Consider the following 18529-nt stretch of genomic DNA (forward strand, 5'->3'; position numbering starts at 1 on the left):
GTGTGTTTTGGTTTAAGTTATTTTTTATTTTTTTTGGCCAGTCCTGGGCCTTGAACTCAGGGCCTGAGCACTGTCCCTGGCTTCCTTTTGCTCAAGGCTAGCACTCTGCCACTTGAGCCACAGCGCCACTTCTGGGTCTTTTCTGTATATGTGGTGCTGGGGAATTGAACTCAGGGCCTCATGTATACGAGGCAACCTCTCTTGCCACTAGGCCATATCCCCAGCCCTTAAGTTATTTTATAATGAAGGTGAGAAATAGCCCTACCTCTGCTAGAGATAATATTCTAATCAATATTTCTTTGCCCCCCCCCTTTTTTTTTGCAGTTATGGGACTTGAACTCGGGGCCCTTAGCTTTCACACTCAAGGCAACCTGTACCACTTTGAGCCACAGCTCCACTTCTGGTTTTCTGGTGGTTAATTGGAAATAAAATTCTCAGTCTTTCCTGTTTGGGCTAGCTTTGAACCACAATCCTTAGATCTCAGCCTTTTGAGTAGCTAGCATTATAAGCAAGAGCTACTGGTGCCCAGCTCTGTTATCTTTCCTGAGGATTTTACTTTTTTAATGAATGGTATTTTCTGGTGCCAAGTGTGTATATATATATATATATATATATATATATATATATATGATAACTGTCATGCTCCACTGTTTATAAGATTTCATTACATAGTGGTGATTAGGTGTAATCATACACCATTGCTGGAAGGGGGTTCTGGGACAATGTTCCAGTGCTAAACTGCCTTCTGCCATTTTTTCCCCCTATCTCCTTTGGGGGATGGGGAAAATGGCCTTCCTAAAATGTGTGCCTTAGAGGACAGCTCCATCAGTCACCAATGGGTCTTGAAACACTCTGGACTTAGAAGGCTAAGTCTGATCACTTTAAGGAAGTCCTGTGATGGTTCTTAATCTTTTTTTGGGTACATGCCTCATTGTTTAAAAGTAAAGTGAATATGGATATTTTACACTACCGTTCTAGGTCTTGGGAATATTGGGTTTACAGATAGAGAGTGGCAGTGGTGGGTGTGTTGATTTTCAATATAGGCCCACATTCCCAATCTAGCCAACAATATTTTCTTCTAAGCAGGTGGTAAGTTTCTCAGCACCCTATCACTATTTTCTGTTGTTGAGAAAGTTGGGTTGGGTGTCTTATATTGGTTGAACCTGTAGTTTTACTGGGAAAGTATTCTTTTGAGGCCCTTGTTTATTTTAATTGGCAATGGGATAATGTAGCCCTTCCTAGAATTGGTTAGAGGGGCCAAAACTTGCTTACCAACACAGTCCAAGCACATGGAGCCAAAAAGGAAAGATTGGGTGGAATCTTTTCTGCTTCTGGACATGGCCTGAGAAGACAATTCTGTGGACGACTATACTTACTCCTTTCTAGGCATTGGAGTAAGCAAGCAGAGGTGCAGCTCTACTGGTAGAGCACCAGCCTTGAGCAAAAAGAAGTCAGGCTAGAGCCGGAGGACTTGAGTTCAAGCCCCAGTCCTGGCACCAAAGAAAGAGATCATTTAGTGGCAATAACTTCATTCTTTGTTTATTCATTATGATTTAAGGGGAGAAAATCAAGGTCTATAGAAATGGGCTTACCTGAGGCTAAATTTGCTAATGCTAAATTTCTGTGATGCATATGTACTAAGGACTACTAACCTAAAGCCAAGGCTCCAGTGAAGAGCTTGAAGCACAGTAACTTATTTAACACACACAACCATATGAAATAGAGCCTGCTGTCCTTATTTTACAGAAAAACAGATAAGGAAGACAAGTGGTATCTAAGGTACACAGGTAGCAAGCAGAACCAGATTCAAACTGATAGGGAACCACACATCACAGTGTCTAGACTAGAGGATCTGCAACTGGAAAATGGGAGAAGAGGCCCACAAGGTCATACTCCACTTTGACCTAGTCCATTAGGTCAGGGTGGAAGAATAAAAGCCAGCAGAGGACACTTTGTATCCTTGGAATGGATTCCTCTTCTTGTTGTTCCAGTCTCCAACTTAGCTTAGAGACTCTCACACTGAATCAACTTTATTCCTAGTAGATCTAGTTGCTTTAGAAGCTGTTCATTAAGCATCATCTTAATGTACTTTATTGAAATAAGCTGCTGGATGCAATGATTCACACTTAAAATCCAAGCTAGGAAGCAAAGGTGGATAGGATTGCCATTCACGAGGGAGGCCAGTCTGGGCAAAATGTTAGAGCAATCTCAATAAAGAAGGCCCTGAGTTCAAACCCTAATACAGTCAACTCCCCATTTCCCAGCACACACACACGCACAACCAGCAGATTTAACAAAGCTGCCTCTGATTTGAATGAGGACATATCTGTGAAGATGGTTCTTATTACTGTTAAGTGGAAAATATTGACACTATAACTTTTAATAATATAAAAACAAAAGGCCATAGCTGCCTTTGGAATGTGGAGGATGGGAGAGGAAAAGGCCAGAGGCAGATATATGTATTGATGGGGGCTGATATGTGTACTGATCGTCTTGTGGTTCTTGGGGTGGTATGGGTTCACAGGCATGTATTTTAAAATTTAATTAAAAATTCCATTTTGAATGGAGTTAACTTACACATAATTCTAAATTTAGTTATCTGTAGAAAGCTTGGGCCACTAAAGGGAAACACAGAGCCCAAGATTTTTTGGGTACCTTTCTGTTTCTTTTCCTTGGAACAACTGCAGTTGGTAATTAAACTTTAGAGCCCCAACAAATCCCATTTGCTTCTTGCCACACAAAAATTTGTGTGTTTCTGTGCATATGCACGTGAGTGCATGCACATGCATGCAGGCGTGTCTTTAGTTGCTTTTGTTTTTTTTCTAGTATAGCCCAGTGTTCAGAGAAGAGCAAATCTTCCTCAAGAGCAGAGGAAGGCTAGAAGAGACATGCTCAGAAAATAAAGGGAAACGGAATAGTCTCTGCTGTGAATGTTTGAGATGTATGTCATAATTGCCAACCATCTGAAGGCACTCTGAAATTAAGAACAAATAGCTCTTTGATGATAAATGAGCCCTGTTTGGTTCAAATCCAGACCAAAGAGTACAGATGGAAGATACATGCCTCTCAGGAAAACCTAGAAGTGTTCTTAGGGTACAAGTAGGTGTGTTGTTTCTTCTTGACAACTGAAAAACAATGATTCTTTGATTCACATACACAATTAACTAGTGTCGGGCACTGCAGCTGAACCTGATTTGGAGAGTCTACGAGGTAACATGGCTTCTGCCCTTGGAAAAGTTACAAGGCATTTGGGAAGGAGTGAAAAGGACGTGGGACTCAACAAAGGTTTGCAGAAAGCTAGAATAGTTTGTGTTGTAGGAGGTAGTATGTGTGCAGCAGTTGTGAGAAGTTGATATGCTTAGTCTACCTCTCTTCCTGTGTCTTTTTTAACTTACCTTTTTCATGTATGTATGGACCTCATATAATAAATTTAGTGTGACTTGGAGTGTAGCCCAGGGGTAGAATACATACCAGGGGTCAACCCTGGATTCAATTTTAAGCACTTAAACTTGAGAGATTCATTTCTAGATTGAAATTAAAATCTTTTTGTTTGCTTCTTTTTTTTTTTTTTTTTTGCCAGTCCTGGGCCTTGAACTCAGGGCCTGAGCACAGTCCCTGGCTTCATTTTGCTCAAGGCTAGCACTCTGCCACTTGAGCTACAGCACCATTTCTGACCGTTTTCTGTATATGTGGTACTGGGGAATCGAACCCAGGGCTTCATGTATAAGAGGCAAGCACTCTTGCCACTAGGCCATATTCCCAGCCCTGAAATTAAAATCTTGAGTGAGTTTTGTTTTTTGTTTTCCCCCGAGTTCTTTGTTGACTGCCATTACAGAAACATCACATTAACAAAAGTGTCTTCTTTGATATTAGAAGCTGTTACTCCCTTAAAATATTAAGTAAAATGATATACAACATCAATATTTTTTTTTTCACCAGTCCTGGGCCTTGAACTCAGGACCTGGAAACTGTCTCTGAACTTTTTTTTTTTTTTTGGTCAGTTGTGGGGCTTGAACTCTGGACCTGGAAACTGTCCCTGAGCTCTTCAGCTCAAGGCTAGTGCTCTAGCATTTGAACCACAGCTCCACTTCGTTTTCTGGTGGTTAATTGGAGATAAGAATCTCACAGCCTTTCCTGCCCTGGCTGTCTTTGAACCACAATCCTCAGATCTTGGCCTCCAGAGTAGCTAGGATTACAAGTCGGAGCCACGGGTGCCCAGCCTGTACCTGAGCTTCTTTTGCCTAAGGCAGCACTCCACCACTTGGAGCCACAGTGCCACTTCTAGCTTTTTCTGAGTAGTTTATTGGAGAAGAAAGAAGCTCAGGGACAGTGACTGCCCAGGCTGTAGTTCAAGCCCTGGGACTGGTATACACACACACACATACACACACACACACACACACACACAAAACACAAAACCCTCTTTTGGTCTGGGGTAGGTGTGGAAGGCAATAAACTTTTAGTGAATCCCCTTCTCGAAACCTAAGGAAATTAGTGTTTGAAAGTATTTATCTACAGCATTATTCATGAAAATGAAAAATTAGAAACAACCTAGTGTTCAACACCAGTTTGATAAATGATTACTAAAACTTATGCTAAAGGTTTTTTAATGCTCAAAAAAACCACTTAACTATTTATTAGAAAATGTATATGCGTATAATATGTTCATTGTTCATTTTAAAAGCTGGAAGTGGTAGCTTATGCCTGCAATTCCAGCACATATCTTGAAGATTGAGAAATCCATGTTCACTATACTGCTTCCCCTTTACAAAAAAGATTAAAAAAAACATGAAATCTAACACATTTATGGAAACGTACTTACAGGAAAAGAAAACTCAAGTGTGTGATAATTAAAAAATAACCTAACTCTGGGCCTGGTGGCTCACACCTGTAATCCTAGCTACTCAGAAGGCTGAGCTCTGAGGATAGCTGTTCAAATCAGCCCGGCAGGAAAGTGAGATTCTTACATCCAATTAATCACCAAAAGGTTAGAAGTGGAGCTGTGGCTCAAGTGGTGGAGCGCTAGCTTTGAACAAGAAAGTTCAGGTACAGTGCCTAGGCCCTGAGTTCAGGCCTTAGGATCTGCACAAAATAATAACTTGTCAGTACTATTTTTGTATTATCTATCTACCGGTTTATCTACTCATTTATTTGCTGGTCCTGGAGCTTGAACTCAAGGCCTGGGCCATGTCCCTAAGCCTCTTTGTGCTCTCGGCGCCATAGCGCCACTTCGGGCTTTTTCTTCCCTAAACTTATCCCCACGCCTAGCAGTTAAAGCCAGTTGAGTTCCAGCACAGTCCATTTCTTCTTTGCCTGGTCCTGACTGCCCTGGAGGGCCTTTGGGTCTGGACTTGGAAGAATCATTTTCTGCTGTGTGTAGTCTTAGGATGTTGTTAAAATAGGCAGCCTCTCAGGCCTTCCAGGCTCAGAGGACAAAGCTAAGAAAAAACTGGGAAGTTCTGGGTCGGACTAAAATATGGACTCTCCCGCCACTGGCCTTTTAAAACTGTCACGGAGTGTCTGGCGAGCAGTTGCAACCGGGAGCAGGAGTGGAGGTGGAGCTGGGGCGGGGGTGGAGCTTGGAGTGGGTGGGGCTTGGATTGGAGGTGGGGCTTGGAGTGGGGGTGGGACTTGGGAAGGGGTGGAGCTTGGAGTGGGTCGGGCTTGGGGCGGAGGCGGGGTGGGGCTTGGGGCGGGGTGGGGCTTGGAGTAGGGGGAGTGGGAATGGCTGAGAGGGTGAAAAAAAAATGGAGTGGGTGGGTGCTGCGCATGCGCGAGCCCGAGGGTCCGGGTACAGACTACGTGCGGTTGCCCAGCGGTCCCGTTCAGTGTTCCTTAAAAGACATTGCCTGGACCGATGGCCGGGGACCCGAAGAGACCGAACCTCGATCTTTTCAGGTTATGGAGGCTGGTTTCCTAGGAGCAAGCTGACAACGTTTAAAAGTTCAACCGGAAAAAACCTGAACCAGCCACCCAGGCAAAAGATATTCTTTCACTTTCCTTTCCTTCCCCAAATCTTAAGTGTGGGACGTGTGAGCAGGCCGTGGTGCACATGGAGAAGATTGTGTAAGACTCGGGCCTGCCGTTTCATGACACGCTTGTATCTAATTCTGTGCATCGTCCTTTCTCTGTTTCTTTTTGCTTTCGCAGAGTTTCTCGTCTTTTCGATCCGCGAGCGGCGGCGTGGTGTGTGTTTCACAGCCAACCCGGCAGCCCTGACACGATCCTACACGTCACAGAAAAGGTTCTCGCCTGCTATCTACGTTAGGGGAAAAATCTCCCCGGCTCCGCAGTGTGTCAGGATGGCCGAGTGGTCTAAGGCGCCAGACTCAAGCTCCGCTTCCCTGCTTTGGGGATTCTGGTCTCCGAATGGAGGCGTGGGTTCGAATCCCACTTCTGACACGACTTTTTTTTCCTTTTTCTACCTTTAGTTTTAGAACATTGATTCCAGCACTGTCATAACCAAGTGTTCGGCTGCATCTATAGATCCATATGTACCTATATATTTTGTTATTTTTATTTTTTTCAGAGACTGACAGTTCTCTCATAGAACTGTCGACAGGGAAAAGATAGAAGCGGAAGCATCGCGATCTGCTTAAGAAACCGCGAGATGTGGGACAAAGAGGCTGTGGATTCCTAAAGGGGATCTGGTCTTGGGAAGGCGTGAGGAGCCACTGGGATTCCTTCCTGCTTTTTTCACGTATTTCCTATGCGAATCACGCGCGTGCACATTCGCACTGGCATCCGATGATTGTTTGGTTTCCTCAGTCAAAACCGAGTGCTGTTTGCAGCTGCGGCTGTAGCTCCGGGATGGAGTGCTTCCTTCCCCCGGTGCCAAGGTCCGGGTTTGAACCTCGGGAGCCCCCCTCCCGCCCCCCACCCAAACAACAAAAAGACCAAACACACTTTTGAATAAAATATTAATCATATAATGGCGGAGGGCTTGTAAACTTTACTGCAGGCTTGTGATTTGACGTTGCCTTAATTATGCTCTGGGTTTTGTGGATCAAAACAGAGCGTTTTAAGAGCCACCTTGAATATATAACGGTGCAAGAGAGCCTCTAAAAGGCACTGAGTATGTAATTGCCAGTATTAGGCAGACTATGACACAAGTTGAAATAATAGTTAAATAAATAAATGTTAGCAGTGCTCGCGATGAATCACAAGAAAATCAACCCAGGTGGTGGTGTGGGGGCACAAGTGCCAGCGGGAAGGCTGGTGGGGAGGGTTGAAGGAGGGTGATTACGGTTCAATCACTGTATTTATACATGATAGAGGAACAGAACCTGTTGGCAATTGTTTTAGAAGGAGGAGAGAAGATGAGGGAGGAGAGGATGAACTTGATCCGGAATCATTACAATTAGTACCTCAGAAGCAGTGGGGGGAGCTACCCACAACTACCCCTGTGACCCCACAGAATGGGAGCAAGAAAGAGAATATTTCCTGAGAAAGTTGTAGGCAATTAAGAATGCCTTGGTTTTGAAAGTGTGTTGGCTGCTGTGTTCTGACCATTCTCAGAACTGTTTTTTTCCCTTGGTCCAGTAGAGCTACTACATGCACCCAAACAGAATACAATGAGATTATATATTAAAATGTCCCTGTGTGTCCAGAACAAGTAACTTTCTTAGATAAGATATGATTTGGGTAACCATAAATCCTATTCTGATAGTGCCATTGACTTTGTAGTCCAGTACTCTTTTTCTTTAAATTTTTGTAAAGTTGGATCTTAATTCCTCATATAATCTAAGCATTACTGGGAATGAAATTTTAGTGCATGTTACAACAGGCATGAATCTTAAAAACATTTTGCTGAATGAGATAGTCCTGACACAAAAGAACAAGTATTGTATAATTCCTCTTATATGGAACATCTAGAATAGACAATTTTATAAAGATGGAAAATAGATGGGGTGATGGTTGAACAGAGCCAAAGGAATTAGGAGTAATTGCTTAACTAAATTGTTGTGATGGTTGTTCAACTCTATGTGAGTAATTAATGATATTATATATTAAAAATATTTTTTTCACCAGTACTTGGGTTTGAGCTCAGATCCTGACATTTACCCAACTGGCATCCTAACACTGAAACTCCAGACCAATTTTTTTAACATTTATTTTTATTATAAAAGTGATGCACAGAAGAGTTAACAGTCCAGTCCCACTTCTTGCTGTTATTTTGGAGATAGGCTCACTCACTCAGACTTTCCTTCCAGATCTCAACTTCCTGAGTGGCTTGGATTACAGTTGTGAGCCATGATATCTGGCAAATACCATTTTTGCACTTAAATTATTAAATTGGCAGTTTTCTGTAAATATATATGTAGACACACACACATCACACTCATAGGCAAAAAATCCATTGATTGATTGATTGACTTTAGTTCTGGGATCAGATCAAGGAGCTAGTGTTTTGTCATTAAACTATACCCACATCTCCACAAACCTTTGATTTAATCATTGAACCTGTGATCCCTAAAATAATATATGCTGGCTTACTTTTCAGATTTCCCCATTATTGTATAGCTTTGTACAAAGTAAATAAGTGTGTGTTTTAAAGCTTCAGTTTCTACCTCTCTAAAATAGGAATACTAATAAATGTCTCATGGTATTATATAGAAACATGCATTTAATGTATGTATTCAATGAACGCTAACCTCTGTTGTTGTCAAGTCTAGGAATGGCTGGCTTTTAGGTTTTAGGCATCAAACCTAGGGCCTCAGAGAGGGGCACTATCAATGCGCTACACTTGAGCTGCTGGTCTTTATTATTATTATTATTAATAATAATCTCAGCCTCTTGCTTATTTCTTTTCATAGGACTCGAAGCAAAACTTAGGACTTTAAATCCTTTTTCCCACCATTTTCTTTTCTTCGCAGTATTAATCATATTTTTACCAATGCAGTATAAAGGAAATTCCCTTCAGACAGACGCTATTTTTCTTTTCCGTCTTGCTCCCTTGTAAAGCACTTGTCACCCAGCAGGAATTTCATATGCATTGGTTAAATAATTGTTCAAACTGTTTTGTGAAACAGTAGCAATAACCAGAAGGATAAGGACGATGCTGTAGATAAAAATTTGAGTATCTTCCAAATTTTCTTTGATGATCAGACAAGAAAAAAGTCTACCGACCACGAAGGGACTCGAACCCTCAATCTTCTGATCCGGAATCAGACGCCTTATCCATTAGGCCACGCGGCCAAGCGACAAGAAAGTGGGCTCACGTAAGACCCAAACAAATGTAACAAAGGTGGGGGAGGGGCTTTCCAACGCTGGTAGTGAACATCTGGCTTGATTTAAAAAAAAAAAAATTATCCGTAATTAAAATTTACTTAAAGTTAACCATTTACAGAACCGTCTAAAACTAAGATCTCTGACGCTATTAAAGTATTAATTAGATAATTGTTTAAATTTGAACCTGTTGAAGTCTTGGATTAGGCAATGTCTTGAGAGAAAAGAGGAATATTTTCAGGCCAAAGCTCAAGGTGCCATTGTCACACAAAGGTTCAGAAAAGAAGACAGAAGAGAGAGACACACGCATCCTGATTCTTGGAAGGTAGGATTCTGGAAGGAATATACTATGGAAACGTCAGAGATTGTTTGGCTGGAAAAAGCAAGATTAACCCAAGACTGGAAAATAAAGAAGTTATAATACTAATGAATACTATTGTTATAATACTAACAGGTACTATGGGTTTTTAAACAATGGAACGAATGGACTCTTTTTAGAGACTTCCATGGAACTTGAATAATTTCTGTGCTTGGCTTGGAGACTTCTCATGTTTGACTTGGTCTTGACCAGAAGGTATCCAGTAGTAACGCACTATGGTTTAGTTCACAGAGCAATACTTTTGTGGGGTAGAGTCCTGTGGTCACCAAATGTGGATTGCAGCTTAGAAAGATGTGCCACATCCAGCCCTAGAAGTAAAGCCGTACAACCACCATTTACATAGTTTTCATTTTAAACAAAAGGAAATCAGAGCAAAATTCATTCCCTCCTGCACCCTACACTTTTGCCCACAGCTTTTCCTCATCAACGTCTTCCATTTTGTTTTTCTCTCAGTATTTTCTTCTACAGTATTTTTAAAAATTGATTTATTTATTGTCAAAGTGGTGCACAAAGGGGTTACAGTTTCATACATAAGGCAGTGAGTATTATTTCTTATCAAACTTGCCCTCCTCCCTCATTTTCTCCTACCTCCCCTCCTCCCCATTCTATAGTATTTTAAAAGGTGAAGATGAGCTTCATTATTGCTGAACTTTGCAGTTAACATTTTAAACGTGTCTACTATGGATTTTAACCCTCACTAAGGGCTAGACCCTAAAATTATTAGTCAAGGAGTAACCACAGAGTGGAGTGGGGGATATCTCAGAATAAGCACAAAATATCAAATAATAACATGCGTTTCCCTGCCACTTAGAGAGCTATAAACTCCTGAGCACAAAAAGAGGCAAAAATGTGCCAAATCATTTTAGCAAAACAGCTTAACTTTGGTTCTAAAAGCTGTGATACAATCAATGCAGCAAATAATTTAGACCCAGCAAGTTTCAGGAACTTTTCCTCTGCAAGAGGATGACATTAATTTGTGTACATGTGGATAGAAATTTGTGCCTCAGAGTACAAACTCTGCTTAAGGTGCTTCAATGTAGACAATCTGGGGATAATGTTTTCAACTGGTGTCTCATCAGACTGCTCATGATTCTGACACCCAACATTTTGTGACAGGAAGGACTATAAGGACCATTACTTTCTGCTTCCACACTATAGAGCATGGGGCCTTCCTTATTCTCTAGTACATGGAGGAAGCCCAGAGGCAATGGAGATCCATGGATATTCTGAAGGGAAATAGAGAGATCATTGAGAAAATTTCAGGCTCATTTGTTTCTAAGCTCACAGGATAGAATTCAATAGCCCAAGATTCCCAAGCCCTCTTTCAGAGATTCCAGAATGATGCCAGGAAAGAATCGTTTTTATTATGTTTCTCAGGTAACTTATCCATGGGGGGAACTCCTCCAGTGTTTTCTAGAATGCATTTAGCAGAAGGTGTAGAGGAGAAAATTAAAAATCACTCTTTACTAAGCCCAGCTTAGCTGCAAAAGACACATCAAGCCAGGCCTGGTGGGGCATGTCTATAACCTAACAGCTTAGCTGTTGGAAGCAGGAAGAAGGAGTTCTAGGCCAGCTTAGGTTACATAGCAAGATCTTGCTTTAAAAACAAAAGGAAAAGTGACATACAAATTTAGTGTAAAGATGTGTGTGTGTGTGTGTGTGTGTGTGTATGACAGGTGTCTTCAGAAATGAAGACCCCTAAGGAACTGGGGAAACTGTCTTCTTATGTTTAGATTTGATGAAGAAAGTGGACGGTCTTGTAGAAGGAGGAATGAATAAAGTGCACATTAGCAAGTGGTATTATGCAGAGAAAAGCTCAGCCAGGCCTGTTGGCTCAGATTCTTCTTGGCATCGGATCATCCCTTTCCTCCTGGCCTAGGGAAGACCTCTTAGGAAACAAATCTCTAGAGATCTTACTTTATGTAGAAGGACCGCTAGGTTTTATGGCTGCTTCAAAAAGGAACAGAGAAGGCCAGAGAGAGACCTCCCTGGTGTTTCCTCCATGAATAAAGCGGAATACTGTTTTTAAACCCGCTTAAACAGTATCAGCCTCTTTAGGTCTGAGAGTCTCCAGTGGGCCATTCATTTCATCTCATTTTCTATCTCAGCTGGCTCAGGCTGATGGGAGTGGCCTCAGGACCAGAATTGCAAATGGGGAAACAAAAAATCAAAGGAGAGGCAATGTCTTCCTCACATTTCCAAAACGCAAACAGGTGAGACTCAGAAGAAAACTTAGCAAAGATTTAAGGTCTACTCCAAAAAGCCCGAGGTGACCACTGTACCAAAGTTGGGCGAACGGTCAGAAGTGCCGGGGTTTGCACCAAGTTGGGCGGGTGGGGTGTCAAAAGCCCCTGGAATCGGCGCAGAAATTTACAACGACAATCCTATTTGCAGATGAAGCCTGCAGAAGCAGATGAAAGAATGAATGAACGAAAAAGAAAAAAAGAGCTTTTCTTGGATCTCCGGAAGGGGGCGCCGTAACCGCGGGCGGGCCATGCGCCGCTCTTCCCCACGCGTCTCGGTGGTTCCCAGCACCCGAGCCTCCGAGCCGGGGGAGACGCACGCAGTCCGCGCGGGTGCTCGGACCCCTGATGGAGCTTGGTACCTTCCTGGAGCCCTCCCTGCTGGGGGGCGGCAGCCGATCTGCAGTTCCCTCCCCCCGCCCGCCCCACCCCATCTTCCATCCCAATGTGCCCCAATCCCCACGGCCGCGTTTAAAAACTTTTTTCTTTGTTTATTATTATTTTTTAAAATCACCTTCCCCCATTTAAAAAGCAGAGATCACCATCTCAGCCTTCTCCTTGGGGTGACCAAGCCGCGCAACCTCTTATCCCCCTACCCAGAAGGTGACCACCCAGACGGGCTGAGCCCGCGGCGGATCCCGGAGCCATAGACTTTCAATACGGTGTTCCCTTTTCCTTCAGTAGCCAGAGGCAGTGTTTATTGAAAATACGAATTTGGCCGCGTGGACCACAGTCTACCGGTTGTAGCAGGTCATAGAAGAATTTGGAGGCCCTTTTGATCACGAGGGGGTGTAGCTCAGTGGTAGAGCGCGTGCTTAGCATGCACGAGGCCCCGGGTTCAATCCCCGGCACCTCCACTTTTTTCTTTTTTTTGCTTTTTCGTCCTCTTAGCTGTTCTAACTCACTTGGAAGTTAAGGGAAGCAAACCACTCAGTATCTTTTGCTTTTAGTATTGAAGGGGGAATGAAGAAGTTGAAGTAAACCCCATTTTCAGGCAGCCCCCGTTTTGTTGTCTGAGCAAACCCAGGGCAAGCTTATTAGGGCCCAGCCGGTCAAGAACGCTAACCGCCTGGGAATGCTTAACTCTAACTGCCCCTAGAATGCCTCGAACCCTGAGCCAATCAGATTTGTACCTGTGTCCTAATCTTGCTTGCTTGAACACCTGATTGCTGTAACTTTGTTTTTTGCCTTTATAAGCTCTGTGTAATCGCAGCTCGAGGCTGCCTCCTAACCTCCGCTGTGTCGGTGGGTAGGACAAGGCCCGGGCCGTGGCCCCCTTTGAATAAAGTCTTGCCTTGCTATTGCATTTTGGAATGTCTGAGTCTCGGTGGTCTTCTTGGTGGTGGTTTCGCGACTTGGCATAACAGTATAGATGCGCTTGTGCTCTAGGGGCTTAGCACTCCCAGGGGATGGGCGGAGGGGGGGTGGTGGCTGTGATCACAGACAGGAAACAGATGGCCCAACCCCGACTGTAGGCATGGATTTGGCCAGGATTCAAGGCTCTACCCACCAACCCTCCCCTCTCCCCCAAACAAGCAATGCACCCACTTAACAAACCCACCAACTCTCCTCCCTCCCCCAAACAAGCAATGCACCAACTACTTAACAAACCCAATCACACTGGTTATGTGTGTCCCCTTTATGGAAGAACAAGAAATACGGCCCGCAAGATCCAGAGGAAATTCTGTTTACTGTCTTTAGTTTGTTGAACAGTTCCTTAATGACAGGAAAAACTTGCTACTGACCCCTCCCCTGTGCTCTCCCCACTGCAACTTCCTCCGAGTTCCCCACCCCGTTTCCCCTCTCGTCCCTCCGTTTTGACACTCCGCGTCCATTTCTTTTTCATTCGGTGTTACTGTTCCTGGCTCCACTTAGAGTAAAATTTAAAGTATCAGGTAAGGTGCAATTAATATACACTTAAAAAAAAAAGAATGACAGGAAAGTACATAGGCTCTGTTGAGGGAGGATATCATGGATGAGTGCCAGCCAGAATGGATGAGTTAGTAAGGAGCTTAAATAAGGATAGATATTGTCCAAGTTGTTTGTTTGCATTGGTGACAATAGACCAATAAAACTTGTTGAAATTGTTTTAGGAAGGTAGAAGAAGTAAGGAAGAGTGATGTTATTTGGAATACATGCTATGCATGAATGCAAATGTTACCATCAAATGTTACCCATTGTAAGATGAAGGTGTGCTAATTAAAATGTACATGCGTTTTGGGTTTTACCTTTTTTGCATCTGTGGAGACAATCATGGACATGTTTTCTGTTCTTTGGTTTTTTGTTTGTTCGTTTGTTTTGCTTTTGTTTTTTAGCCTGGACACTGTCCCTGAGCTCTTTTGCTCAGCTCCACGTCTGGCTTTATTTATTTATATATGTATGTATTTCTGTATTTACTTATTCATTTGTGTTTAACTGGACATAGTGATTCATGGGCTTTTTTGCCCCTGGATGGCTTCTAATTGTGATCCTCAGATCTGAACCTCCTGAGTAGCTTCAATTACCAGCGCCTGGGCTCATGTGTAGTTGTACTCTTTCTATTTATCCAGTTGATACTGTTACGTCTTTCCTGATAGTGAATGATCATTGCAATTTTGGAATAAACCCCATTACCAGGACATCCTGGTGATTATTTTTAATGTGTGATTGAATTCTATTCTCTATTTCCTTTAAGATCTAGGTATTCAATTTCGTATGTGAAATTAACCTGTAGTTTTCCATTTCATTTTCTGAACAAACAGAAAGTTTGTGATAAATATTACATTTATTTTATAAAGTGAATTGGAATCTCTCTCTGTCTCTCTGTCTGTCTGTCTGTCTGTCTGTCTGTCTGTCTGTCTCTCTCTCTCTCTCTCTCTCTCTGTCTTTTCCTCAGAGGAGCTGCAGAACAGCTCTGCATCTGCCCCGTCCTCTCTCCTCACCTGGGATCTGATATCTATTTACGTATTGTTCTTGCCCTACGTTATACTTTGTGGTTCTTTGTGGCTCTTTAAGAAGCGGGGTCACCGTGGGAGAGTAAGGACTGGAGAGAAAATGTTCTTTGTGTGTGTTTTCATGTGTGAGTGGCGTCAGAGAGATAAAATAACTGCAGCATGACAGAGTAGGAAGACCCCAGTAGTAGGCGCAGAGGGACTTTGCATCCAGAAGGTCAAGGACTTGGTTCTCCGCAAGGCAGGCTACAGGACCTAGATTGATAACACAAAAAACACCAAAATGAAACCACTCAAAAAGCAGTTTTCTGCCTTGAATATATTCCCGAGAGCCTGGCCCTGTCGCGGGGGTGTAGCTCAGTGGTAGAGCGCGTGCTTAGCATGCACGAGGCCCCGGGTTCAATCCCCGGCACCTCCAATATTTTCCTGCGCGCTCGGTTGTTCTCCCCCTCCCTCTCCTTTCGCGACGTTATTCCTTATTCCCGGTGCTCACGTGGAAAACGTCTCTCCCTGGTGTCCGCGCTGCCCGGCTGGTGCCCGCGCTTCGGCCCTGGCAAAGCAGAGGGAAGGACCGGCCGCGCCAGAAGACAAAGGCGGAGGCGCCCGACGGACAGCAGCCCGCTTGTCTCCGCCTTCTTTTGAAATAGTCACACGCTTGCACGGCTGAGCAAGTAGAAAACGTGGAAGCTTCCAAGGTGGGCAGTGATGTTCCTGGAGGACGGCCGGAGGCATCACGCAGCTGCCTAAACGGCTCCATCGGGACGCGCGTGGGGCTGTAGATCGCAGAAGTTCCCCACAGGGTTTACCGACTTCATTTTACCCAAGTCGCCTGCGCCCTCTATAGGAAAGGAATAGACGCGTCGTCCGCGTGTGTGGCCTGGGAGCTTGGTCAAAGGGCAGCTCAGCCCCACGGTAGAGTGACCAGCACCTTTTATTTGGGCTGCCAGGTGAGTCCTCCAGGCATGACAATTGAAGAGGCGCCAGCTCCAATGCCAGGACTTAAAGGGATGCACAATGTACGTGGCTGTGTTTTAATGTTTCGTTCTAATCTTATGTAGAAAAAAAATGTGTATTTGTGTTGCTGAATTTATTTTTTAAATTTCCTGATCATTCGTCCTGAATCACTATATATGAATGAAGATGAAGTTTTTATGTTCTTTTAAATAGATGCACTTTTTTTTGGGGGGGGGCAATAAATCTTGTGCTCACTTCCCATGTGAACTGGGAAGTTGAGTGTCTTTGTACTTTGCCACATTTTAAATAGGAAAAGTTGTCATCCTTTCAGAACTCAGAGCTGCCTTCCCACTAGCCACCACTGACTTTAAAGGACTTAAAAAATTATTATTATTATTAACAAAAGGTCTTTAAATAGTGATAGATTTTTACTTTCTGAGTCTTGCACATAAGTTCAAAAGCTAGGACAATAAACATTGAATTCCAAGACTCAAGGAGGACATTCACCTTTTTTGTGTTTCACAACCATCAGTAAATAAGTTCTTGATCTCAGATTAGTCTTATTTTACCTTTCCTGTCTAGTAACAATAGCGGGCTGATCTTAGGGAAATGAGGGATCTTGACTTGGCTATTTTGGAAGGAATCTGCACATACACAAAGCTGCCATTCTATACTTTTAAGAATGTGTATAAGATGCAACCCATGTGCACCAAGTCTTAGGTAGCAGTATTTTTTGTTTTGTTTTGTTTTTGCACAAAGATCAGGCTAAGGACAAATAGTTTTCACTGAGTAGGTGCCTCAGTTTGTTTAAAAGTGGTCCAAAGTTGTTTGTTCCCCCCCCCCCCCCCAGGGAGAAGTCCTACCTGCAAACTAACCACTAATTACTCACAAGAAGGAGTGATTTTTTTTAAATTGTATTTTATTTATTTATTTATTTTTCCTCAGTAGTGGGGATTGAACCTAGAATCTGGGGCATAATACTACCCAGCCATGAAACCCTTCCAGAGCTTTTTGTTGTTGTTTTTAATAAATTTTTTTTCTTTTAATGGGAGAGGCATATAAAGCAATAAATTTCTAAGAGTCAACTACAGACAGTTATTGTCAGAAACTTCTCAAGAGGATGGTGTATGTGAGAAACGCTAAAGCATAGAAGCATGCTACAGGTAATAATGTGACAGGGGAAAGAACTTAGGATGGCTTGTTCATAGTTGACTATAAACCAGGAATGGTATTATTTTTCTACATTTAAGTTATCTTTCTTCTATAAGTTATCTTCTCTGTAAAGCTGGAGAAGGGCATAGTGTAAGTAGCTTAAAAGTAACAGAATTAAAATCAGGAAGGGGCATTATTTTGATCTAATCGTTCAAGATGGTCAGTAACCCCTGTTTTTGGAGACGTTGAGACGTGCTTTGGGGGTATAGCTCAGTGGTAGAGCGCGTGCTTAGCATGCACGAGGTCCTGGGTTCGATCCCCAGTACCTCCAGTGTTTTCCTCACTTTGGCTGGTCCTTTAAGAAGAATGCTGTACAATCTTCCCTTTCCTGTCGGCTCTTATTTCTTATCTTTCACAACTTGTGTCACACATTAGACGGTGTGAACCACAGACAATTTGGTGGTAACTGCGTTCCCCACCTATTATTCTCTCCAAAGGATTCTAACAACAACGGGTTTAATTTTCTGGCAGAGATTCTCAAATCCTAGAGCCTAATAGTCACCATTTAACTACAAATTTATGAGGAATGACGAAAAAAGCAGCTGAAATCTAGTAGAGGGAACTAGTAGTTCTTCAGATCTGCTGGGAAACCTCCAGTACGAAACCACAAGAGCTTGAACTATAGGGTCCAAGGGTCCAGGGGAAAGTTCATTTGTTTTTCATAAAGACAAGTAAGGAACTTGATTAAGGAACTTGATTCTCCTAATTACAAATAATCCTTTCTTCTTTTCCTTTCTCTTTTTCCCCCCCATAAGTTGTTTTCTTATGTAACTCCAGTGTACTTTAATTAACTGAAGGGTTCCCACATATACAATGTGTAACTATTACATTTTCCTTATCCCTTTCCCCTCCTTGTTTTCGCCTAGTGCTTTCATATCCCTAATTGTCCCCCTTTTACTGCCTGTCTTCCCTCCTCAGACTCCACCCGAGAGAATAGATGTATTTGTCTTTGTGGAACTGACTTATTTCCCCCAACAAGGTAACATCAGTCAATGGAGCCTTTTCAACATCACTCTTTTCTACATCAGGGGGGAAAAACCCTACTGTGTGTGACATGTGTGATATGGTCTGTGTCTGGGTGGGGGGTAGGGTAGATAGGCTGCTGGGGATAAGCTAAAAGTGGATCTATATTGTTTTCTGTCTCTGGAAAGATTCAGGCCTCACAGAGGGAAGAGATTTTCTATGGTTGCAGAGTTTTCAAACCACAACTTAAGAGGACCCTACCTACCTTGGTGAACTGGATGTGGGTAGCTGGGTGGCAGAGCATCTGCAGAAGTATTTGCTTCCCTGATGCCCCAAAAAGGGGGGAAGGGAGAAAGTAATCAACTAGTAGAGATTTAAGACGTACCTACATCTAAGGGTTCTATCTAAGGTGGACGTTCTTGTTATTTTAAATGCACGCTTGGTTTATACAAAGTAAAATTCACAAATCTTATTTAGCTGCCCCGGATCATGAGCAAGAGAGTTGCTCCTGGAGATCAGGGTTTCCGTAGTGTAGTGGTTATCACGCTCGCCTCACACGCGAGAGGTCCTCGGTTCGAAACCGAGCGGAAACAGGAGTTTATCCTTTTGGAATGGTGCCA

At 43.0% G+C, this 18529-nt stretch overlaps 6 non-coding genes across 6 annotated transcripts; 5 read left to right on the plus strand and 1 right to left on the minus strand.

The window, feature by feature from the left end:
* Positions 1-6296: 6296 nt before the first annotated feature.
* Positions 6297-6402, plus strand: Trnal-caa. Its single transcript has 2 exons — positions 6297-6334; positions 6357-6402. It is a non-coding gene; the product is annotated as a tRNA-Leu (tRNA).
* Positions 6403-9125: 2723 nt separating this feature from the next.
* Positions 9126-9198, minus strand: Trnar-ccg. Its single transcript has one exon. It is a non-coding gene; the product is annotated as a tRNA-Arg (tRNA).
* A 3437-nt stretch (positions 9199-12635) lies between these two features.
* Trnaa-agc lies at positions 12636-12707 on the plus strand. Its single transcript has one exon. It is a non-coding gene; the product is annotated as a tRNA-Ala (tRNA).
* A 2419-nt stretch (positions 12708-15126) lies between these two features.
* Positions 15127-15198, plus strand: Trnaa-agc. Its single transcript has one exon. It is a non-coding gene; the product is annotated as a tRNA-Ala (tRNA).
* Positions 15199-17145: 1947 nt separating this feature from the next.
* On the plus strand, positions 17146-17217 carry Trnaa-agc. Its single transcript has one exon. It is a non-coding gene; the product is annotated as a tRNA-Ala (tRNA).
* A 1212-nt stretch (positions 17218-18429) lies between these two features.
* Trnav-cac lies at positions 18430-18502 on the plus strand. Its single transcript has one exon. It is a non-coding gene; the product is annotated as a tRNA-Val (tRNA).
* Positions 18503-18529: the final 27 nt, after the last annotated feature.

Source organism: Perognathus longimembris, chromosome 6, assembly GCF_023159225.1.
Source record: "Perognathus longimembris pacificus isolate PPM17 chromosome 6, ASM2315922v1, whole genome shotgun sequence".
Lineage (NCBI taxonomy): Eukaryota > Metazoa > Chordata > Mammalia > Rodentia > Heteromyidae > Perognathus > Perognathus longimembris.